Source organism: Saccopteryx bilineata, chromosome 3, assembly GCF_036850765.1.
Source record: "Saccopteryx bilineata isolate mSacBil1 chromosome 3, mSacBil1_pri_phased_curated, whole genome shotgun sequence".
Lineage (NCBI taxonomy): Eukaryota > Metazoa > Chordata > Mammalia > Chiroptera > Emballonuridae > Saccopteryx > Saccopteryx bilineata.
In genome coordinates, this window is record NC_089492.1 from 151,049,904 (window position 1) to 151,074,834 (window position 24,931).

Sequence of the window (24,931 nt, forward strand, 5' to 3'; positions counted from 1 at the left end):
GGTAGGCTGCGCCGTGTGAAGATGACGTCATGGCCTCACTCTTAAAGGGGACGCGGGTGAAGTCAAGGCCAGAGCGAGGTCACTTGTCCAAGAAGATGGCCTCGGGAGCCCCCCCCCCCCCCAGCATCAGCGACCGTGCTTCTTCGTGATCGCGCAATCCCGGAGAAGGCTGGCGCTATTTCACCAAAGCATTTATTGAGCATTGAGGAGGATGCTTTCTTTTGTAACAATTATAATTTAGTGGTATCTTGGTAGCTGGCATTTATCCAGCACCTGCTCTGGTGCTTGCACTTCTACCCACTTTGTGTGTGTGTGTGTGTGTGTGTGTGTGTGTGTGTGTGTGTGTGTGTATTGGTGGGCCATTAGCTTTAATCCTAGCTTGCACCCAGTGGGCAAGAAATACACACAGTGGGAAAACACTTCTTTCCATTCTGGGCTCCCAAAGCCACTGACTTATCCAAGTTTTCCAAGGATCAAAGGTACCTCACCAGCCTTAATACCCTCTGTTCCCCATCTCCTTTTCTCTGCACAGACTGTCTTCTCCTCAGCACTCCGCGCCATCTTGGCTGCTTCGCCTCTGCTACACATGGCCTTTCTCTGCTCTCCTCCAGCATGGGCTCCTCTGCCCATTTTATTTTATTTTATTTATGTATTTTTTTATGGAAGAGATCATTTTATTTATATTGTTTGTTGGGCAGATAAAATATATTATGCTCACTTTGTTAAACATGGCGCTGCCCACGTGGAAGCCCATCTCCCAGATGATGATATTAGTTGCCCTTATGCTTGGAATGGGCGTGATTGTATTAATGTGTGTTGGGGGTGGGCTGTGGGCAGGCAGGATCCTTGTAGCCTGGGCTTGGTTTTAGGACTAAACCTTCCCCACCCTTTTTTTAAAAATTAATTTTAATGGGTGACATTGATAAATCAGGGTACATATGTTCAGAGAAAACATCTCTAGGTTATTTTGACATTTGATTATGCTGCATTCCTATCACCCAAAGTCCAATTGTCTTCCGTCACCTTCTAACTGGTTTTCTTTGTGCCCCTCCCCTTCCCCTACCCCCTCTCCCCCCCCCCCACCCCTAAACCCTCATACTCTTGTCCATGTCTCTGAGTCTCATTTTTATGTCCCACCTCTGTATGGAATCATACAGTTCTTAGTTTTTTCTGATTTACTTATTTTGCTCAGTATAATGTTATCAAGGTTCATTCATATTGTTGTAAATGATCTGATGTCATCATTTCTTATGGCTGAGTAGTATTCCATAGTATATATGTACCAAAGCTTTTTAATCCACTTGTCCACTGACGGACACTTGGGCTGTTTCCAGATCTTCGCTATTGTGAACAATGCTGCCATAAACATGGGGTGCATTTCTTCTTTTCAAACAGTGCTATGGTGTTCTTGGGGTATATTCCTAAAAGTGGTATAGCTGGGTCAAAAGGCAGTTCGATTTTTAATTTCTTGAGAAATCTCCATACTGTTTTCCACAGTGGCTGCACAATCTGCATTCCCACCAGTAGTTCAGGAGGGTTCCCTTTTCTCCACATCCTCGCCAGCACTTATTCTGTGTTGTTTTATTGATGAGCACCATTCTGACTGGTGTGAGGTGATATCTCATTGTGGTTTTAATTTGCATTTCTCTAATGATTAATGATGTTGAGCATTTTTTCATCTGCCTATTGGCCATCTGTATGTCCTCTTTGGAGAAGTGTCTATGCATTTCTTTCGCCCATTTTTGGATTGGACTGTTTGTCTTCCTGGTATTGAGTTTTACAAGTTCTTTATAAATTTTGGTTATTAACCCCTTATCAGACTCATTGTCAAATATGTTCTCCCATTGTGTAGTTTGTCTTTTTATTCTGTTCTTATTGTCTTTAGCTGTGCAGAAGCGCTTTTTTTTCTATTTTTTTTATTTATTTTTATTTTTTTCTGAAGCTGGAAACGGGGAGAGACAGTCAGACAGACTCCCGAATGCGCCCAAGCGGGGATCCACCCGGTGCACCCACCAGGGGCGACGCTGTGCCCACCAGGGGGTGATGCTCTGCCCCTCCGGGGCGTCGCTCTGTTGAGACCAGAGCCACTCTAGCGCCTGGGGCAGAGGCCAAGGAGCCATCCCCAGTGCCCGGGCCATCTTTGCTCCAATGGAGCCTCGGCTGCGGGAGGGGAAGAGAGAGACAGAGAGGAAGGAGAGGGGGAGGGGTGGAGAAGAAGATGGGTGCTTCTCCTATGTGCCCTGGCCTGGAATCAAACCCGGGACTTCTGCATGCCAGGCCGACGCTCTACCACTGAGCCAACCGGCCAGGGCCTCTGTGCAAAAGCTTTTTAGTTTGATATAGTCCCATTTGTTTGTCCTGTCTTTTATTTCACTTGCCTGTGGAGATAAATCGGCAAATATATTGCAGTGAGAGATGTTGGAGAGCCTACTGCCTATGTTTTCTTCTAAGATGCTTATGCTTTCACGCCTTACATTTAAGTCTTTTATCCATTTTGAGTTTATTTTTGTGAATGGTGTAAGTTGGTGGTCTAGTTTCATTTTTTTGCAGGTAGCTGTCCAATTTTCTCAACACCATTTATTAAAGAGGCTGTCTTTACTCCAATGTATGCTCTTACCTCTTTTGTCAAATATCATTTGTCCATAGAGCTGTGGGTTTATTTCTGGGTTCTCCGTTCTGTTCCATTGATCTATATGCCTGTTCTTATGCCAGTACCAGGCTGTTTTGAGTACAAGTATAACTTGATATCCGGAAGAGTGATACCTCCCACTTTATTCTTCCTTTTCAAGATTGCTGACGCTATTCGTGTTCTCTTTTGGTTCCATATAAAGTTTTGGAATGTGTGTTCTATATCTTTGAAGTAAGTCATTGGTATTTTAATTGGTATTGCATTGAATTTATAAATTGCTTTGGGTAATATAGACATTTTAATGATGTTTATTCTTTTTAACCATGAGCACGGTATATGCTTCCACTTGTTTGTATCTTCCCTGATTTCTTTTATCAATGTTTTATAATTTTCCGAGTACAAGTCTTTAATCTCCCTGGTTAAATTTATTCCTAGGTACTTTATTTTTTTGGTTGCAATAGAAAAGGGGATTGCTTCCTTAATTTCTCTTTCTGACAGTTCATTGTTAGTGTATAAAAATACCTCTGATTTCTGAGTGTTAATTTTATATCCTGCCACCTTGCTGAATTCATTTATCAGGTCCAGTAGTTTTTTGACTGAGACTTTAAGATTTTCTATATACAATATCATATCATCTGCAAATAATGATAGCTTTACTTCTTCTTTTCCAACTTGAATGCCTTTTATTTCTTTTTCTTGTCTGATTGCTGTTGCTAGGACTTCCAGGACTATGTTGAATAAGAGTGGTGAAAGGGGGCACCCCTGCCTTACTCCTGATCTTAAGGGGATTACTTTTCATTTTTGCCCATTGAGTATGATGTTGGCTATGGGTTTGTCATAGATGGCCTTTATCATGTTGAGGTATGTTCCCTGTATTCCCACTTTGCTGAAAGTTTTGATCATGAATGAGTGCTGGATTTTATCAAATGCTTTTTCTGCATCTATTGAAATTATCATGTGTTTTTTCTCCTTCCTTTTGTTTATGTGATGAATCACATTGATTGATTTGCGAATATTGTACCAGCCTTGCCTCCCAAGAATAAATCCCACTTGATCGTGGTGTATGATTTTTTTCCCCATATATTGCTGGATCCGGTTTGCTAATATTTTGTTGAGGATTTTTGCATCTAAATTCCTCAGGGATATTGGCCTATAATTTTCTTTCTTTGTGTTGTCTTTGCCTGGTTTTGGAATCAGAATTATGCTCGCCTCATAAAAGGAGCTTGGAAGTCTTCCTTCCTCTTGAATTTTTTGAAATATCTTGAGAAGGATAGGAGTTAGTTCTTCTTTGAATATTTGGTAGAATTCACTTGTGAAGCCATCAGGCCCAGGACTTTTTTTTGTTGGGAGTTTTTTGATAACTGTTTCAATCTCATTTGTTGTAATTGGCCTGTTTAGGTTTTCTGATTCCTCCAGATTAATTTTTGAAAGATTATATGTTTCAAGGAATTTGTCCATTTCATCTAGGTTGTCTAGTTTTTTGGCGTACAGTTCTTCATAGTATTTTCTTACAATATCTTGTATTTCTGTTGTGTCAGTTGTTATTTCTCCACTCTCATTTCTAATTTTACTTATTTGAGTCCTCTCTCTTTTTTTCTTGGTAGTCTAGTTAAAGGTTCATCAATCTTGTTTACCTTTTCAAAGAACCAACTTCTGGTTTCATTGATCCTCTGTATTGTTTCTTTAGCCTCTACGTCATTTATTTCTGCTCTGATCTTTATTATTTCCTTCCTTCTACTAGCTCTGGGCTTTACTTGCTATTCTTTTTTTTAGTTCTTTTAGATGCAGGGTCAAGGTGTTTATTTGAACTTTTTCTAGCTTCTTTTTATTTATTTTTTTTATTTATTTATTTTTTTAATTTTTCTGAAGCTGGAAACAGGGAGAGACAGTCAGACAGACTCCCGCATGCGCCCGACCGGGATCCATCCGGCACGCCCACCAGGGGCGAAGCTCTGCCCACCAGGGGGCGATGATCTGCCCATCCTGGGCATCGCCATGTTGCGACCAGAGCCACTCTAGCGCCTGAGTCAGAGGCCACAGAGCCATCCCCAGCGCCCGGGCCATCTTTTGCTCCAATGGAGCCTTGGCTGCGGGAGGGGAAGAGAGAGACAGAGAGGAAAGCGCGGCGGAGGGGTGGAGAAGCAAATGGGCGCTTCTCCTGTGTGCCCTGGCTGGGAATCGAACCCGGGTCCTCCGCACGCTAGGCCGACGCTCTACCGCTGAGCCAACCGGCCAGGGAGAACTTTTTCTAGCTTCTTGAGGTATGCCTGTAATGCTATGAACTTCCCTCTCAGGACTGCTTTTGCTGTGTCCCATAAATTTTGAGTTGATGTATACTTGTTATCGTTTGTTTCTAGGAATTTTAAAATTTCTTCTTTGATCTCATTGTTAACCCATATTAATAATATGCTATTTAGTTTCCAAGTGTTTGAGTATTTTTCAGTTTCTCTGTTGTGGTTGATTTCTAGTTTCATGCCATTGTGATCAGAGAAAGTGCTCAATATGATTTCAATCTTCTTAAATTTGTTGAGGCTGCTTTTGTGTCCTAACATGTGGTCTATCCTAGAGAATGTACCATAAGCACTTGAAAAGAATGTATATTCTACTGCTTTAGGGTGAAAGGTTCTGAAGATATCTATTAAATTGAGTTGATCTAGTATGTCCTTTAAGTCTGCTGTTTCTTTGTTAATTTTCTTTCTTGAGGATCTATCTAATGATGTTAGTGGGGTATTGAAATCCCCTACTATTAGAGTATTGCTGTTGATCTCGCCCTCTAAATCCATCAAAGTCTGCTTTATATATTTAGGTGCTCCTATATTAGATGTGTAGATATTTATAATGGTTATATCTTTCTGTTGGATTGCTCCCTTTATCATTATGTAGTGACCTTCTTTATCTCTTACTATAGTCTTTGTTTTAAAGTCTATTTTGTCTGATATAAGTATTGCTACCCCATCTTTTTTTTCATTTCCATTTGCGTGAAAAAAATTTTTTCCATGCTTTTATCTGCAGTCTATGTGCATTTTTTTGTTTTAAGGTGTGTCTCTTGTAGACAGCATATGTATGGGTCTTGTTATTTTTTTTTTTAATTTTAATTTAAATTTTTTGTATTTTTCTGAAGTTGGAAACAGGGAGGCAGTCAGACAGACTCCCGCATGCGCCCGACCGGGATCCATCCAGCATGCCCACCAGGGGGTGATGCTCTGCCAATCTGGGGCATTGCTCTGTTGCGACCAGAGCCATTCTAGCGCCTGAGGCAGAGGCCACAGAGCCATCCTCAGTGCCCGGGCCAACTTTGCTCCAATGGAGACTCAGCTGCGGGAGGGGAAGCGGGAGATAGAGAGGAAGGAGAGGGGGAGGGGTGGAGAAGCAGATGGGCGCTTCTCCTGTGTGCCCTGGCCGGGAATCGAACCCAGGACTCCTGCACGCCAGGCCAATGCTCTACCACTGAGCCAACCAGCCAGGGCCTTGTATGGGTCCTGTTTTCTTATCCACGCAACTACCCTATGTCTTTTGATCAGATCATTTAATCCATTTACATTTAAGATTATTGATATGTAATTGTTTATTGCCATTTTATTCTTTAAAACTGTATTCCTCTTTTGCTATATTCTTTTTTTTTTTTTTATCTGTTTACAACAGGCCCCTTAGTATTTCTTGCAGCCTTGGTTTGGTTGTAGTGAATTCCTTTAGTTTTTTTTTTTTGTCTGTAAAGCTTTTTATTTCTCCTTCAATTTTAAATGATAGCCTTGCTGGATAAAGTAGTCTTGGTTTTAGTTTCTTGTTCTGCATTACTTTGAATATTTCTTTTTTTTTTTTTTAATTTTTATTTATTCATTTTAGAGGAGAAGGAGAGGCGGGGGAGGAGCAGGAAGCATCAACTCCCATATGTGCCTTGACCAGGCAGGCTCAGGGTTTTGAACCGGCGACCTCAGCATTCCAGGTCGATGCTTTATCCACTGCGCCACCACAGGTCAGGCCACTTTGAATATTTCTTGCCATTACCTTCTGGCCTCAAGTGTTTCTGTTGAGAACTCAGAAGTCATCCTTATGGGGGCTCCTTTGTAGGTGATAGTCTTTTTTTCTCTAGCAGCTTTTAATGTTTTCTCTTTATCACTTAGCTTTTGGTATTTTAATTATGATGTGTGTTGGTGTAGATTTCTTTGGGTTTCTCTTTAATGGCGTTCTCTGTGCTTCTTGAACTTGTGAGATGTTTTCCTGCCTTAATTGAGGGAAGTTTTCAGCTATGATATGTTTGGACAAAGTCTCTATCCCTTGTTCTTTCTCTTCATCTTCAGGAACCCCTATGATGCGGATGTTATTTCTCTTCATGTTGTCACAGAGTTTCCTTAGAGTTTCCTCAGACTTTTTGAGTCTCTTTTCTTTTTTCCTCTCTGCTTCCATGCTTTTATTTATCTTGTCCTCTAACTCGCTGATTCGATTCTCAGCTTCATCCATCCTGCTTTTAATTCCTTCCATTGTGTTCTTCATTTCTGATATTGTATTTGTCATTTCTGACTGATTCTTTTTTATTATTTCAATGTCCTTTTTTATATTTGCTATCTCTTTGTTTAGCTGTTCGTAATGACTATCTATTGTTGTTCTAAGATCTTTGAGCATCCTAACAATTGTTATTTTAAACTCTGCATTTGGTAATTTGGTTATATCTGACTCATTCATGTCCTTTTCTGGGGATTTCTCTTGATTCATCTGTGTTGCATTTCTCTGCTTTCGCATTTTGTCAGTCTCAGTGTGCCTTCTTCACTGTTCCTTGGTTGAAGAGTCCTCTTAGTTTAGTCCAAAGTTGGTTTTTCCAATTGATGGTTCTTAAAATTAGTTTGTAATCCACTTTGGTTCTGGGAGGTGGAAGTTGGTACGTCCACATACTCCATCGCCATCTGTATAGATAATATTAAGTTGAGCAATAACTCTACTAGGTAATTGTATTTTTATTCCTATTTCACAGATGTGGACACTGAGGAGCCTGCGCAAGGTTATGAAGCTAGCAACAGCTGAGATTGGCAAGTGGGCAACCTCCAGCCGCTCTGTACCTCATAAATTTACTGTAAGACTCATAAATTTACTTACCAAACTGAGCCACAGTGATTTGCCTCTGTATATACCTTTCCCACTAGAATGTGACATTAAATTTGGCAAAATTGGAGACCATCATACAGAAAAGGGCTGAAGTCATCAGTGTACATTCAGTGGATTATTACAATGTGGACACACATGTAATCTTAAACTCATCCCTGAGTTTAAGAAAAAGCATGATCAGCACTGCAGTAGCTCACCACACCTCTCAGTCACTGCCTTGCTTCTCCTCCCAGGTGACAACCTTCCTCAATTTAACACCACAGGTTAATCTTGCCTATTTCAGAACTTAATGGAAATGGAATCAGTGTTCATTTGCATGTGGTGTCTATGCATTCATAAAAAGGGTCAATGGGCAACTATTTAATAAGGGAGTTCTATATAGCATGATATGAAACACAAGAGGAGGTATGGTTAAATCAAATCAAAGAAAGCCAGCCACAGTCTCCGGAATGCTTTATGTTAATGGCTCTGAAGAGTAGATGAGGCATCTTTAAGATTCTTTAATATGAGAAAGGGACCACTGATAGATGTGGGTGAATGAATGGAGAATTTTTTTTTCTTAAGTGAGAGGAAGGGAGATAGAGAGACAGACTCCCACATGCACCTCCAACAGGATCCACCTGGCAACCCCCATCTGGGGCTGATGCTTGAATTAACCGAGCTATCCTCAGTGCTTGAGGGTGATGCTTGGACCAACCAAGCTATTCTCAGTGCCCAGGGCTGACACTTGAACCAATCGAGTTATCGGCCATGAGAGGAGAAGAGAGAAAGAAGGAGAAAAGGGAGGGGAAGAGAGAGAGAAGGGGAGAGGGAAGGGAAAAGAGAAAGAAGGGGGCAAAGAAGGGGAAGAGAAGCAGATGGTTGCTTCTCATGTGTGCCCTGACCAGAGATTGAACCTGGGACGTCCATTACCAGGGCAGTGCTCTATCCACTGGGCAAACTGGCCAGGGCTGGGAGAATTCTTTTTACAATACAAACTTTTGTATTGAGTTGTTTTAAACTTGTTTATGTATATATTGCTTTATTTTCATTTTTACTGTACTAAAATACACATGTAATTAAAAAAAAGATTTTATTCATTTTAGAGAGGAGAGAGAGAAGGGGGGAGGAGCAGGAAGCATCAACACCCATATGTGCCTTGACCAGGCAAACCCAGTGCTTCGAACCGGCAACCTCAGCATGGGTCAAAGCTTTATCCACTGTGCCACCACAGGCCAGGCTATAATTCACCTTTTTAACCATTTGAAAGTATAGAGTGTACTATATTCAGTGGTATTAAAAGCATTCATGCCTGGCCTATGGTGGCACAGTGGATAAAGCGTCGACCTGGAATGCTGAGGTTGCCAGTTCGAAGCCCTGGGTTTGCCTGGTCAGGGCACATTAAGGTTTAATGAGATCATTAGGATGGGCCTTAATCCAATATGACTGGTGTCCTTATAAGAAAAGGAGCCTTGGACACAGGTGTGTATGGAGGGAAGACAATGTGCAAGCACAGGGAGAAAGTGGCTACCTACAGGCCAAAGAGTCAGATCTCAGGAGGAAGCAGTCCTGCTGAAACCTTGACCTTGGACTTCCAGACTATGAGACGCTAATTCTGTTGTTCCAGACTCTGCTTTGTGGAACATTATGGCAGCCCTGGCATATGGTTTGAGCTACTTAGAGCTCAGCTTTATAAATTTTTGTGCAACTTTTTGCCCCAAAAGATCTCTACCAGCCCTGGCCGGTTGGCTCAGCGGTAGAGCGTCGGCCTAGCGTGCGGAGGACCCGGGTTCGATTCCCGGCCAGGGCACACAGGAGAAGCACCCGTTTGCTTCTCCACCCCTCTGCCGCGCTTTCCTCTCTGTCTCTCTCTTCCCCTCCCGCAGCTAAGGCTCCATTGGAGCAAAGATGGCCCGGGCGCTGGGGATGGCTCTGTGGCCTCTGCCTCAGGCGCTAGAGTGGCTCTGGTCGCAACATGGCGACGCCCCGGAGGGGCAGAGCATCGCCCCCTGGTGGGCAGAGCGTCGCCCCATGGTGGGCGTGCTGGGTGGATCCCGGTCGGGCGCATGCGGGAGTCTGTCTGACTGTCTCTCCCTGTTTCCAGCTTCAGAAAAATTAAAAAAAAAAAAAAAAAAAAAAAAAAGATCTCTACCATCTCCCTACTGCATAGTGTGTGAACAGGAGGGCTAAAGGGCAGGGTGGCTATATAATTTGTGGGACCTGATGTAAAATGAAAATGCAGCGAAAAAAGTGCAGTTAAAGGTTTTAATATATAAAGACTTTTTCCTTTGAAAGCAGTTTAATACTTATAATAGGGGAAATAGTATTATGAGTGATATCAGTTTATGCTTTTGTTTTTATGTAATACAATAAGTAACAATACTTAATGTGGCATCTTGATTTACCCTAATATTTTACTGGCTACTCCAGCCACTGCCAGTTCACTTAAGCTGATTTAGTAGAGTTTTGTCACTTGCCACCTGCCACCTTCAGGCTACAGTATATGCAGGATGAAGGAAGGTGCTGCATAGCCACCAGGTCCCCCTCCGTGCCCTGTCTACAGACACTGGGCCCTCCCCAATTCCTGATCTAGAACTGCTCCACCTTGCTCCCAGTATGACTTCACAGAGCATCAGGTTCCACAGTATCCAAAGATTCAAGGCTGTTCTGTCTGAGGGTTTGCTTCTCTCTAATGGTCTACACACCATGGCAAAGATGAGAGGAGCAGAGACCCTCATCTTTATTCTCTTCTTGGACTGTTGGCAAGGTGCAGAGCTCCACCATCTTTTTCACTGGATCGAAGGTACTGTCTCAAATATATTGTTGTGGCAGATAGAGAAGTGGGAGACTCACCTGGAGCCAAGTCGGCAGGAGGTGGTGGTCACCTCCGGCAGGTTCTGGAGTGGTGAGCACAGGCCGGCATCCACCGACTACCTTCTTCACATCCCTGAATTTACCATGAGGATTTCCTGCTCAGAGGAGGGAGTAACTTCAACATTTTTTCTAACTCTGAAACTTTCCCAAAACTCAGAGCTCCCTGGAGGGTAACATACATGCACATTTTAACTTTTCATTATAAAAATTTTCAAGCATACATAAAAGTAGAAAGATTAGTATAATGAATCTCTGTGTGTTAATCAGACCAATCTTGTTTTATTTGTCCTTATATATACACACACACACACTATATTTTAAATAACAGCTTGAGATATTTGCATGGAACATAAAATTCACCCTATTAAAGTGGATAATTCAGCAGTTTTTAATATAAAGAATTATGACTTGCCACTATCTAATTTGAGAACATTTTTATTACCTCAAAAAAAATAATGTTGCCTGATCTGTGGTGGCACAGTGGATAAAATGTAGACCTGGAATGCTGAGGTCGCTGGTTTGAAACCCTGGGCTTGCCTGATCAGAGCACATACAACAAACAACTACTATGAGTTGATGCTTCCCACTCCTCTCCTGCCTTCTCTCTCTCTCCCCTCTCTAAAATCAATAAATAAAATCTTTAAAAAAAAGTAATGCCAAAAAAAAAAAAAAGTAATGCCACATTCACTAACTGCCACTCCCTAATTCCCCTTTCCTAAGGCCCCTGACAACCACTGTCTGCTCTGTAGATTTGCCTAGTCTGACAGTTTCAAACATGGAATTATGTAATATGTAGTCTTCTGTGACTGTTTTTTTTCATTTAACATGTTTCCAAGACTTTTATGATTCAATAATATTCCATTGTATAAATATGCCACATTTTCTTAGTCCATTTATGAGTATCTGGAGGATTGGGTTGTCTCCTGCTTTTGACTATGTGAGTGCTGGTATGATGTACATAGCACTTCCGAGTGAATGTCAGAGTTTCCTGATCTTTTACTATTACTACCTTAATTGGCTGACCACATTCTGGGAAATTCTCTTGATGTACAATAAATATTATCAGGTCTGGGGGGAAAGCCGATGCAGTAGATACATCCTGGTGATGGAGAAGGAATAGTTTTGTTCCCCAAAAATTAGGTAGACCAAGATCATAGAACAGTGTCATATATTGTGAAAGACTGTACATTATGTTAACTGTCAGGTAGGGGTGACTGCAGGAAGAGGAGAGATGGAACCTACTCTTGTCAGGGCATTTCAAAATAAAAGGATTTTAGTGAACAAATACTTTACTGCATGGGCTTACTTATATTACCATTGTGTCTTCTTCATGATTCACTAATATCTCAGCAAAAGAACACTTTTTGTTTTTTCATTTACCAAAAAGACAGTAACCTGGAACAAATGTTCATGTACCATGACTAACCTGCTTACAAATTTCATGAAGAGTTGAAAGCTGCCACGTGCACAAACTACTCATGTTTGATATCATTCGGCATACTCCATGCAGCCATCCTACACATACATATTCCTGTGGAGCTGAAAGCTGCCACATGCACAAACTATTCAATGGTCATGCATGTTGTCCGACAGGAAACCAGGTGAACATCAGTGTTGTCACTGGTTTTGAGGTGAAGATCAGATCAGCAGACACTCTTCATGCTCCCCGGCACTCAGAGTTGGTGGGTGATGTGGCCTTAACAACCCTTCCTAAGGAACTCGGTTTCCTCTTGGTGATTTGCTTACTACCCTGGGATCAGAAAAAAAGGGTTGGTCATGACCTTGAATTACAAAAGTGTGCCTGGACACTGAGACACCACAACCTCCATGAAGAAAAGCCTGAAAATCTAGCTCCAAGTCTCACAGGGGCTACAGTGTTTGAGCCCAACCGACGCACATCCTTGGTGCGGTGCAGCCACAAGAGTGTGAGCAGAAGTCTTGAAACCAACCCATGAGGTTCTAGAGGAGATTGTCCACCAGTCCATTTCATTTTCACTTCACTGTTCATTTGTCAATGACAGCATCAGGGTTCCCTTGTGCTCATCGGATGGGTCAAGGGGGACAGCCATAGGCCCTCTGAACCCCTCCCAAATGTCGACCCACAATGTGGGTCAGTGCAGAGTATGCAGTAGTATTTGTCCCCTCTCCTTCAACAGAAGAAAGCACCACATCTCCAAATGGTAAAAATCACCCTTATTGGCATCATTTCGTGGACAAGGGAAAGTTTCTCTTCAAAAACCCTGAGATGTGTGTCTGTGTATGTTTCTTGCTCCCTCATTGGGCACTGGGCACTGAGCACTGAGCACTGAGCACAGCCATGAGTTCATAATAGCCAACAAGTCTGAGACCTGAGAAAGGCAGGGCACATCAGCAATTTTATCTCCGCCCTTCCTATGGTTGCTGCCTTTCCCACCAGTCTCAGATGAGGGAACCAAATCCTTAGGACTTTACTACCCAAGCTCACAAAGCACTCAAAAGGTGAACTAGAACCCAAGTCCAGAGCCCTTTCCCCAACAGCAGGCCAGCTGCATGATACTGTTCTCCAAACACCATGAAAGTGAGTATCAGTTTGAAAAGATTGCATACAGATCCGAAGAAAGATTTGCTCACAGCCAATGTCTATTTTCCCATAGATTCCCCTCAAGAAAAGAGCTTGAAAAACCCTGGGTTTAAATCAAGTGCAAATAAGGAAGAAGAACGTTTGGCTAGACTCTTTGGTAAGCACCCTTCTCATGTGATACTGTCAGGCTATATTTGAGTGTCTTGTGACCCACCTGAGACGTGAGGTGCATCACATCTGCCTGGACAGGTGCTTAGGAGATTCTGCACGTGGTGGAGATGGTGAGGCCCTGAGGCTGAGATAGACCTACTGCCTGGGTCCTCAGCCCTGAGCCTGAGCATTCTCTGGGAGAGGGTTAAAAAGAGATATCCAGACCCACCCCAGCCATCAGGTTCCTCAGTGTGGGATGAAACCTTTGTGTGAGTTGTTTTTCCTTTTTTAAAATTTTATTTAGACAATTAATTTTAACACGGTGACAATGATCAACTAGACTACATAGATTCAGAGAAAACATCTCCAGATCATTTTGACATTTGATTATGCTGTATACCCATCACTCAAAGTCAAATTGTCCTCCGTCACCTTTTATTTGGTTTTCTTTATATCCCTCCCCTCCCTCACTCCCCCTCTCTCCTCCCCCCCCCCCAACCACCACACTTTTGTCCAGGTCCATGAGTCTCATTTTGTGTCCCACCTATGTATGGAATCATACAGTTTGTAGTTTTTTCTGATTTACTTATTTCACTCAGTATAATGTTATCAAGGTCCATCCACATTGTAAATGATCCGATGTCATCATTTCTTATGGCTGAGTAGAATTCCATAGTATATATGTACCACATCTTTATCCAGTCATCTATTGAAGGGCTTTTTGATTGTTTCCATGTCTTGGCCACTGTGAACAATGCTGCAATGAACATGGGGCTGCATGTGTCTTTACGTACCAATGTTTTTGAGTTTTGGGGGTATATACCCAGTAGGATTGCTGCGTCATATGGTAGTTCTATTCTTAATGTTTTGAGGAACCACCATACTTTCTTCCATAATGGTTTTACTACTTTACATTCCCACCAACAGTGAATGAGAGTTCCTTTTTCTCTGCAGCCTCTCCAACACTTGTTATTACCTGTCTTGTTGATAAAAGCTAATCTAACAGGTGTGAAGTGGTATCTCATTATAGTTTTTATCTACATTTCTCTAATAGCTAGTGAAGATGAGCATCTTTTCATATATCTGTTGGCCATTTGTATTTCTTCCTGGGAGAAGTGTCTGTTCATATCTTCCCATTTTTTTTATTGGATTGTTTGTTTGTTTGTTGTTGAGTTTTATGAGTTCTTTGTATATTTTGGATATTAGGCCCTTATCTGAGCTGTTGTTTGAAAATATCATTTCCCATATAGTTGGCTGTATGTTTGTTTTGTTGTCAGTTTCTCTTGCTGTGCAAAAGCTTCTTAGTCTGATGTAGTCTCATTCATTTATCTTTGCCTTCCCTTCCCTTGCCTTTGGAGTCTAATTCATAAAATGCTCTTTATGGCCAAGGTCCATGAGTTCAGTACCTATGTTTTCTTTTATGTAATTTATTGCTTCAGGTCTTATATTTAGGTCTTTGATCCATTTTTAATTAATTTTGGTACAAGGGGACAAACTGTAGTCAAGTTTCATTTTTTTGCATGTGGCTCTCCAGTTTTCCCAGCACCATTTGTTGAAGAGGCTTTCTTTTCTCCATTGTGTGTTTTTGGCTCCTTTATCAAAGATTATTTGACCATATATATGTGGTTTTATTTCTGGGCTCTTTATTCTGTTCCATTGGTCTGAGTGTCTATTTTTCTGCCAATACCATGCTGTTTCGATTATTGTGGCTCTATAATGTAATTTCAAGTCAGGTATTGTAATGCCCCCAGCTTCGTTCTTTTTCCTTAGGACTGCTTTGGCTATTTGGAGTTTTTTATAGTTCCATATAAACCTGATGATTTTTTTTCAATTTCTTTAAAAAATGATATTAGAATTTTAATGGGAATTGCATTAAATTTGTATATTAGTTTGGGTAATATGGTCATTTTGACTATATTTATTCTTCCTATCCAAGAACAAGGAATATTTTTTCATTTCTCATTGTATTTTCATTTCTCATTGTATCTTTTGCAATTTTCCTTAACAATGCTTTGTAGTTTTCATTAGTAGGTCCTTTACATTCTTTGTTATGTTTATTCCCTGGTATTTTATTTGTTTTGTTGCAACCATAAAAGGAATTATTTTTTTTAGTTCATTTTCTGGTGTTTTATTGTTGGCATATAGTAAGGCATTAGACTTCTTTATATTAATTTTGTATCCTGCGTCCTTACTGTATTGGTTTATTGTTTCTAATAGTCTTTTTGTGGAGTCTTTGGGGTTTTCAATGTACAGGATCATATCATCTGCAAAAAGTGAAACCTTTACTTCTTCTTCCCCAATATGAATGCCTTTTATTTCTTTCTCTTGTCTGATTGCTCTGGCTAGAACTTCCAGTACTACATTGACTAAGAGTGGAGAGAGTGGGCAGCCTTGTCTTGTTCCTGATTTTAGAGGAAAAGTCTTCAGCATTTTTGCCATTTAATATGATGTTATCTGATGGTTTGTCATAAATGGCCTTTATTATGTTGAGATATTTTCCTTCTATACCCATTTTGTTGAGTGTTTTAAACATAAAATGATGTTGTATTTTATCAAATGCCTTTTCTGCATCTATTGATAGGATTATATGGTTTTTGCTCTCTTTGTTTTGTTGATATGGTGTTTTACATTAACTGTTTTATGTATGTTGAACCATCCTTGTGATTCCGGGATGAATCCCACTTGATCATGATGAATTATTTTTTTAATGTGTTGTTGTATTTAATTTGCTAGTATTTTGTTTAGGATTTTGGCATCTGTATTCATTAGAGATATTGGTCTGTAGTTTTCTTTTTTGTGTTGTCCTTGCCAGGTTTTGGTATGAGGGTTATGTTGGCATCATAAAATGTGTTTGGAAGTATTGCTTCTTCTTCAATTTCTTGGAAGACTTTGAGTAGAATAGGAACCAAATCTTCTTTGGATGTTTGATAGAATTCACTAGTATAGCCGTCTGGGCCTGGATTTTTATTTTTTGGGAGGTTTTTGATAGTTGTTTCTATTTCCCCTGCTTATGGGTCTGTTTAGGCTATCTACTTCTTCATGACTTAGTCTAGGAAGATTGTATTTGTCTAGGAATTTATCCATTTCTTCTAGATTGTTATATTTGGTGGCATATAGTTTTTCATAATATTCTTTTTTTTTTTTTTTTTTTTTTTGCATTTTCTTTTCTGAAGCTGGAAACAGGGAGAGACAGTCAGACAGGCTCCCGCATGCGCCCGACCGGGATCCACCCGGCACGCCCACCATGGGGCGAAGCTCTGCCCACCAGGGGGCGATGCTCTGCCCATCCTGGGCGTCGCCATGTTGCGACCATCCTGGGCGTCGCCATATTGCGACCAGAGCCACTCTAGCGGCTGGGGCAGAGGCCACAGAGCCATCCCCAGCGCCCGGGCCATCTTTGCTCCAATGGAGCCTTGGCTGCGGGAGGGGAAGAGAGAGACAGAGAGGAAGGCGCGGCGGAGGGGTGGAGAAGCAAATGGGCGCTTCTCTGATGTGCCCTGGCTGGGAATCGAACCCGGGTCCTCCGCACGCTAGGCCGACGCTCTACCGCTGAGCCAACCGGCCAGGGCTTTTCATAATATTCTAAGAAAATTCTTTGTATATCTCTGATATCTGTGGTGATTTCTCCTCTTTCACTTTGGATTTTGTTTATATGAGTCCTTTCTCTTTTTTCCTTAGTGAGTCTTGCCAAGGGTTTGTCAATTTTGTTGATCTTTTCAAAGAACCAGCTTCTTGTTTTATTGATTTTTTTTCTATAGTTTTTCTGTTCTCTATTTCATTTATTTCTGCTCTGATTTTTATTATTTCCTTTCTTCTGCTGGTTTTGGGTTGCCTTTGTTCTTCTTTTTCTAGTTCCTTAAGATGTGATGTTAAGTTGTTTATTTGAGCTCTCTCTTGGTTGTTCATATAAGCCTGTAGTGATATAAACTTTCCTCTTATTACTGCTTTTGCTGCATCCTAGAGATTCTGATATGTTATATTGTCATTTTCATTTGTCTGTATACATCTTTTGATCTCTGCTTTTATTTCTTCTTTGATCCACTAATTTTTTAGAAATATGTTGTTTAATTTCCACATTTCTGTGGGTTTGTTTACTTCTTTTTTCAAATGAATTCTAGTTTCAAAGTTTTATGGTCAGAGAATATGCTTTGTATAATTTCAATCTTTCTGAATTTGTTGATGTTAGTTTTGTGGCCCAACATATGGTCAATTCTTGAGAATGTTCCAAGTACACTGGAGAAAAATGTATACTCTGGCATTTTGGGATGAGATGTCCTGTATATGTCTATCATATCCAATTGTTCCAATGTTTTGTTTAAGGCCCATATTTCTCTATTGATTTTCTGTTTGGATGAATGATCTAGAGCTGTCAGCGGTGTATTGAGGTCTCCAAGTATGATTGTATTTTTGTCAATTTTTATTTTTAGATCAGTTAGTAGATGTCTTATATACTTTGGTGCTCCTTGGTTTGGTGTATATATATTAAGAAGTGTTATGTCTCTGTTGTGGACCGTTAATGGCAAAAAGCCATTATAGATTCGAGGCTTGGCAGGGGGCTAAGTTCTCCCCCCTCCATCTCCATATTTGGCTTTGATGCTGAGTATTTGCACCCACTCCACTTCCTTCCTTGGGTTGCAGGAAGCAATATACATGCCCTTCCTCTGGCTCTTTGTTTCAGATGTTTGTAAATTTCACTAATATATCCTGTTTTTGCCTTGGGAGAATTCCTGTCTTAGCCTTTGATGTGCAACTTTGTATCAGGGTCCTTGATTTGCATAGGTCTATATAATAAAGCGAACTGGGGCTATGAGGGACTCAGATACTGCCAGGCAGTTTGAAGAGTCCTCCCGTTCCCATAGGTTTTGTTTTGCAAGTGTGTTTCCTTAATTCCGCAACGTTATTTGGAGCCGTGCTGGTCCACGGCATGTCTCCTTGACTTAATGTCCCTTATCATTTATGAAATGACCATCTTTATCTCTGATTACCTTTGCTGTCTTGTAGTTAGCATTGTTAGATATGAGTATGACTACACCTGATTTTCTTTGGATGTTATTTGCTTGGAGAATCATTTTCTAACCTTTTACTTTGAATTTTTTTTATCCTTTGTAGCTTAGATGTGTTTCTTTAAGGCAGCATACAGTTGGATTTTCTTTTTTGATCTATTCTGCTACCCTGTGTCTTTTTATTAGTGAGTTCAATCCATTTACATGTAATGTAATTATTGACACTTGAGGGTTTCCTATTGCCATTTTATATATTGCTTTCTGATAGCGCTGTATCTTGTTTGGTTCTTCTCTTTTATTTTTCTGTTCTTTGTTTTTGTTTGATTGTATTCCATACTTCTTTCCTCTGTTTCTTCTTCTTTTAAGCCATATGTTTCTGTAGTGTTTTTTTCAGAGGTGGTTACTATTAGGTAATAAAAAGGATATTTATCATATTCATTGTAGTACATTATCTCATGTGTGCTTCTGCACTCCATCCTCCTTTGCTATTGTTAATCTTTGTCCTCTCCCCTTTTTTGTTTTTGTTGTCACAAATTAATCTTGTTTTTATTGTGGTCTTGTTGGAGTTTTTACTTGTAATTTTGTTTTGTTTTGTTCTTTGTATCTGGGCGGATAACCCCCTTTAATATTTCCTGAAGTGGAGGTTTTCTGTTGATAAATTCTCTCATTTTTTTCTATATCTGTTAATGTTTTTATTTCCCCTTTGTATTTGAAGGATAGCTTTGATGGATATAGTACTCTTGGCTGGAAGTTCCTCTCTTTCAGTACTTTAAATATTGGGGTCCACTCTCTTCTGGATTATAGAGTTTCTGCTGAGAAATCTGATGATAGCCTAATGGGCCTTCCTTTATATGTTGTATTCTTTTCCCTGGCTGCCTTGAGGACTTTTTCTTTGTCATTGGTTTGTGATAATTTTATTATGATATACCTTGGAGTAGCTCTGTTTGTGTTAAGATAACTCAGTGTTCTGTTTGCTTCTTGGATTCGAGGCTCTAATTCTTTCCGTAGGCTTGGGAAGTTCTCAATTATTAGTTTGAATATGTTCTCTATTCTATTTTCTCTCTCTTCTCCTTCTGATATGCCCATTATTCTCATGTTGCTCTTTCTGATGGAGTCAGACAGTTCCTGTAGGGTTTTCTCATTTTTTTAAAATTTGTGAGTCTCTCTCCTCTTCTCTCTGTAGTTTCTCTAGTTGCCTATCTTCTATGTCACTACTTCTCTCCTCTATCTGGCCTTTTCTATTAGCTAAGCTTGTTAACTTGATTTTCAGTTTATATATTGAGTTTTTCATTTCTGTTTGGTTCCTTTTTATAGTTTCAATTTCCTTGGTGATATATTCTTTTTGTTCATTGAATTGTTTTTTGAGCTCTCTAAATTGCCTTTCTGTGCTTTCTTGTATTTTCCTGAGTATTTTTAGGACTTCAATTTTTAATTCTCTGTCATTTAACTCCTAGGTTTCCAAGCAATTGAAAATTTTTTCTAGAAATTTTTTCATCATCTATCTGAGCTACATCTCTTTCTTTTGTATCCATATTTGATTTCTTTTTCCTTAATGGCATTTGAGAGTTATATTGTTACTAACACTAATAAGAGATAATTAAGAAAAACTAAAATAAAAAAATAGAAAAGATACTGAGAAAAAATTAAAAATTTATTATGTTAAGTAGAACAAAAACTATAGAGAACAGGGAACCAGTACTGAGGAAAAATGACAGAGATAAAAAATGAAGTCAGAATCATGCAAAATGCCACAAAGAAAAATATGAATCCAAAGTAAAATAATTTGTTTATAAATGATGACCAAATGAGAGAAAAGAAAAGAAAAAAAGAAAAATAAAAAGTTAAGGTTTTTGCAATGTAACCCTCATAAAAAAAACAAGAATGAGAAATGTAACAACTATGGATAATGAAGTTCAAAAGAAAAAGGAAAGAATAAAATGGAAAGAAGATAAAATGACCAAAGTGGGAAAAAAAGAAAAAAATAGAAAGAAGTTATTTAAAATATAATTTTTTTGGGGGGGTTGAGAGGTAACTTCTTTTTTTTTTTTTTTTTTTGGCAGGTGGTACTGTACTCAGGTTTTGCCCCTGTGGGGTTCTTGAGCAGAGATTTGCTGTTGTGTCACTATGGCAATGATGAGGCTGGGACTCAGTCCCATTGGTAGGCGGGATTTACTAGGGTTTGGAGGCTTTGACAATGGGAGACTCAGTTAGTTTTCCAGGTGCCTCTCCTCACATCTCTGCTTCCTGAGCTAACAGCCTGGGGACTTAGCTGTGAGGTTGCCCCAGCCAGTGCTTGCAGAGCAAGAGGCTCTAAGAGCAGCCAGATCTTTCTTCCAGTACCATTCAAAGCACAGTTCTGGGTAAGGCTATGCCAACCAGAGCTGCCAGTGAGAACAGGCAGAGTTGGGAGCCAATTGCCAGCCAATGGACAGGTCTAGCATGTCTCAGTGTGCAGTGGGCTGGGAGCTGATTGTAGATCAGGCTCCACAGGTCTAATTTCCACAGGCTTCTTCTTTGTGCCCTGTTTGGTAGCCTGCAGCAAGCCATGTGTGTGCCCAGCCCCCACGACTTGCGCCCAGCCCCCACTAATTCGGCTGCTCCCGCCCACTTAGGTGCACAATGCCTGTGATCTCAGTTAGTATTGGGAATGCAGAAATGCACTTTGAGACCTTTATTGGCTTGTGGAGGCATCCTGCCAGAACATGTCCAGGCCTAGGAATCCCATCCCTTGTGCTGTTCGTTGGGGAGCCAGGACTACACAAAAACACTGGCTACAGCCCATGCAAATGTCCACTGCTGATGATCTTGGGCTTAGCCCTCCAGCCCCCAAGCACACGTGCCTGCCAGAGGTGCTAGGTGGAGCCACTCACACACCGCCTGCAATCTCAGACGTTGGAGCGCACAAAGCTGGTGCTCTCTCTCCTCTGCTTGATCATCCACCCTATCCCAACTTCTTGATCTCAGGCTGAGCCTCTCTCTCCTCTGCTTGATCATCTACCCTATCCCAACTTCTTCCCTCTGCCCCAGATCCTTCGTTTCTCTCAGTTCCAAATGAAAGCAGCCCTTCCTCAGATCAGTGAGGAGAGCGAGTATTCTGTTCTCTGTCTTATTTCCTTCAGAGTGGATTATATATCCAGCCACCTTTTCACCCAATTATACCTTTGTCTGGTGTGTGTATATTTCAGGTTCTCCTGAGATTTTTTCTCTGTCTTTAGTTGTTGAATTTGTTGAAATTTCAAGGAGAGATATCGGGAGCACCTTTCACGGCATCATTTCTCTGATGAGTGAGTTGGTTTTGAAGATGAGTCTTGGCTGGGACTCATTGATCCATTCCAAACCTTCCATTATATGGAGAATAACAAGAGTCAGGGAGTCCTCTCTCTCTTCTCTCTCTCTCTCTCTCTCTCTCTCTCTCTCTCTCTCTCTCTCTGCCTAAGCGAATCTGCTGTGACTGCCTGCCTGATTGACAGGCTGGTGACCACGACTGAATGAAGGAGTGGGTGCAGCCAGCTCTCTCAGCCCCACTGTCCCTGCTGTCGGGGGTTCCTATCTAGGAGGGGAAGACTTTTCTCCTCCTTGCAGGTGCCCCTGAATCTACATGTGAGAAAGGGGAATGTGTGCGTCTGTAGGTGGGTGTCTGTGTCAGCCTTGACAGGTCACTGATAAACTTGCCTGGTTCTCTCTGAGCAGCACTTCAGGAAGTTGTAGGTCAACCTGTTCACCAAGGAAGGGCTGGTGACGAGAATTCATCATTTTGAATGTGTGAGTGTGATTGTCAATTTTTTGTGTCCTTATTATAGCATCTGTCCACCAGGTGAGTAGATCATCCACTAATGTACCAACAGCCCTTGAAAAAGGTTTCAGGATAAATATCAAATCAATGTGGCCTAGCAAAGTACACCTAGAAGGAGAAGTCTAAATGGTTGTTCTCTGAGACAGGTAGAAACTATAGTGCTTTAAGAGAAAAGGAGAAATTAAAGTATTTCAAAAACTGTAACTGTGAAAGATTAGTAACAATATTATAAATAAAGAGTTTTCTGAGCTTATAGAATCTGCTATTCTTCACCTCCTCCAACCTCCAAATTTTTGTTGGCACAGTTTTTACGTACAACGTTTGTAAATGAATTTGGAAGCCTGAGGACTGCATTGCCCTTCGGTTTGGCCATGTCCTGGGCAGTCCTGTTGAGACATGGAACTGTCTTGGTCCAGGTTCTTCTCTAAGGTCGAGGGCATTTCCTGTGGGATCTTGGCGGGGTGTGATTGGTCTGCAGAGCTGCTCCACGCCTGCCTTGCGGACTTCTCACGATGCTAGTAGTTCACTGAGTTAGTGTCCCCTGGTGGCTATTCCCAGGTTTCTTGCACATCACATACAGATCCACCATGGCTGCTGTGACCATCATAAGCACAGAGTGTTAGTGAATGCTATAGGCCAGCATCCAATATTTGTTGACAGCATTGACCTTGGAGGTTTTAGTAAATTCATGGTCAACATGATCCAGACTCAGAAAAATTATGACATTGATTATAATGAGATTTGGAGCAAAATTTCTATAGTTGGTCTATAATGCTTTCTGTCTGGAATATTTAATGAAATAATTTTTCAAAAATTATTTTGATAGATGGTGTCCCTCTGATCAATACATGGCATTTTAGAGTATGCCATTAAGTACTCAATAAAGCATACACTTGTATCACTGACTCACTATACTCCCAGACTATTTTAGGTAGTTATAGTCAAAGTGTATCAATCCTGCATTGCTGGTAATAACATGCCTTTCTTTGTTTCCCTTGAGATGAAATTTTCCTGCAAGTGTATTCCAATGTTTCCTTTGATGGGGCAAGATCAGAAAAATCAGTTACAAAGAGAGCAATAAAAGAAAGCAAGTATATGTCTTTAAACCTGTAAGTGCACAAATCTTTCTAAGAGCCTGTGTATCATCTTATTTGTACTACCTTGTCTTTTTAGCATCCTTTAAACCAGGTATGTATGAAGCAAATACAATGAGATGTGGAAGGAAGAACTGTTTGAAATACTCTTTATAACTGTCTAGCTGCTCTGAAAGTCGATGGTCTCAGTGCAACTGTCCTGGGTTTTCAGTGATCTCTGAAGTTCACGTGTCAAGCAGGTTCTCTCATTCTGGAGGCTGTTTAGAGGAACTGATTTCCAAGCAGTACTCCAATGTGCCTTATAGTTCAGTATGCTGAGTGCCTTGGTCACTGGCTTGGAGAGTGAAGCCTAACTGACCACCCTGCCCATCACCACCCCCACCTCCAGTCTCTGGGAAATAGTTGCACTGAGGAGCAGGGCCAATTTCTCCCTTTGCACTGATACTCAAATGCCAAAGCTCAGGGGAAGCAGCGGTCACATATGCAAAAAAAACATGTGCATTAGCCCGCCCAAAACACAAATGACAGAGACACTGTGACCACTAAGGAAAAAATTAAAATTGGGGAATTAGTTCTCAGGATAAGCAGGCATGTTGAGATAATAAAACTATTAGCAAACCAATTTTGTAATTAAACCCTGACAGTGCATTTCATAAACGACATGGTTAAAGCAGTGAAGATTTACTATAATCAGGATGGCGTGTGCGGCATAGGGTTTATTGTATTCCCTTGGCAGGCAAAATATGAACGTGTTTTTAGCCAAGTATATCTATTCTATATCTATTCCTAATGATTCATCAGCATCTCAAAACAATACTGTGAATTTGCAGTTTATTAGATCAAACTACTCATATTTGATATCATTCGGCATACTCCATGCAGCCATCCTACACATACATATTCCTGTGGAGCTGAAAGCTGCCACATGCACAAACTATTCAATGGTCATGCATGTTGTCCGACAGGAAACCAGGTGAACATCAGTGTTGTCACTGGTTTTGAGGTGAAGATCAGATCAGCAGACACTCTTCATGCTCCCCGGCACTCAGAGTTGGTGGGTGATGTGGCCTTAACAACCCTTCCTAAGGAACTCGGTTTCCTCTTGGTGATTTGCTTACTACCCTGGGATCAGAAAAAAAGGGCTGGTCATGACCTTGAATTACAAAAGTGTGCCTGGACACTGAGACACCACAACCTCCATGAAGAAAAGCCTGAAAATCTAGCTCCAAGTCTCACAGGGGCTACAGTGTTTGAGCCCAACCGACGCACATCCTTGGTGCGGTGCAGCCACAAGAGTGTGAGCAGAAGTCTTGAAACCAACCCATGAGGTTCTAGAGGAGATTGTCCACCAGTCCATTTCATTTTCACTTCACTGTTCATTTGTCAATGACAGCATCAGGGTTCCCTTGTGCTCATCGGATGGGTCAAGGGGGACAGCCATAGGCCCTCTGAACCCCTCCCAAATGTCGACCCACAATGTGGGTCAGTGCAGAGTATGCAGTAGTATTTGTCCCCTCTCCTTCAACAGAAGAAAGCACCACATCTCCAAATGGTAAAAATCACCCTTATTGGCATCATTTCGTGGACAAGGGAAAGTTTCTCTTCAAAAACCCTGAGATGTGTGTCTGTGTATGTTTCTTGCTCCCTCATTGGGCACTGGGCACTGAGCACTGAGCACTGAGCACAGCCATGAGTTCATAATAGCCAACAAGTCTGAGACCTGAGAAAGGCAGGGCACATCAGCAATTTTAT

At 41.0% G+C, this 24,931-nt stretch overlaps 1 long non-coding RNA gene across 1 annotated transcript; it reads left to right on the top strand.

Annotated features, from left to right (window-relative positions):
• The first annotated feature begins 6,484 nt into the window (after window positions 1-6,484).
• On the top strand, window positions 6,485-13,286 carry LOC136330659 (uncharacterized). The gene is made up of 3 exons (XR_010730354.1): window positions 6,485-6,602; window positions 7,596-7,694; window positions 13,213-13,286. It is a non-coding gene; the product is annotated as an uncharacterized lncRNA (long non-coding RNA).
• The last annotated feature ends 11,645 nt before the right edge of the window (window positions 13,287-24,931 follow it).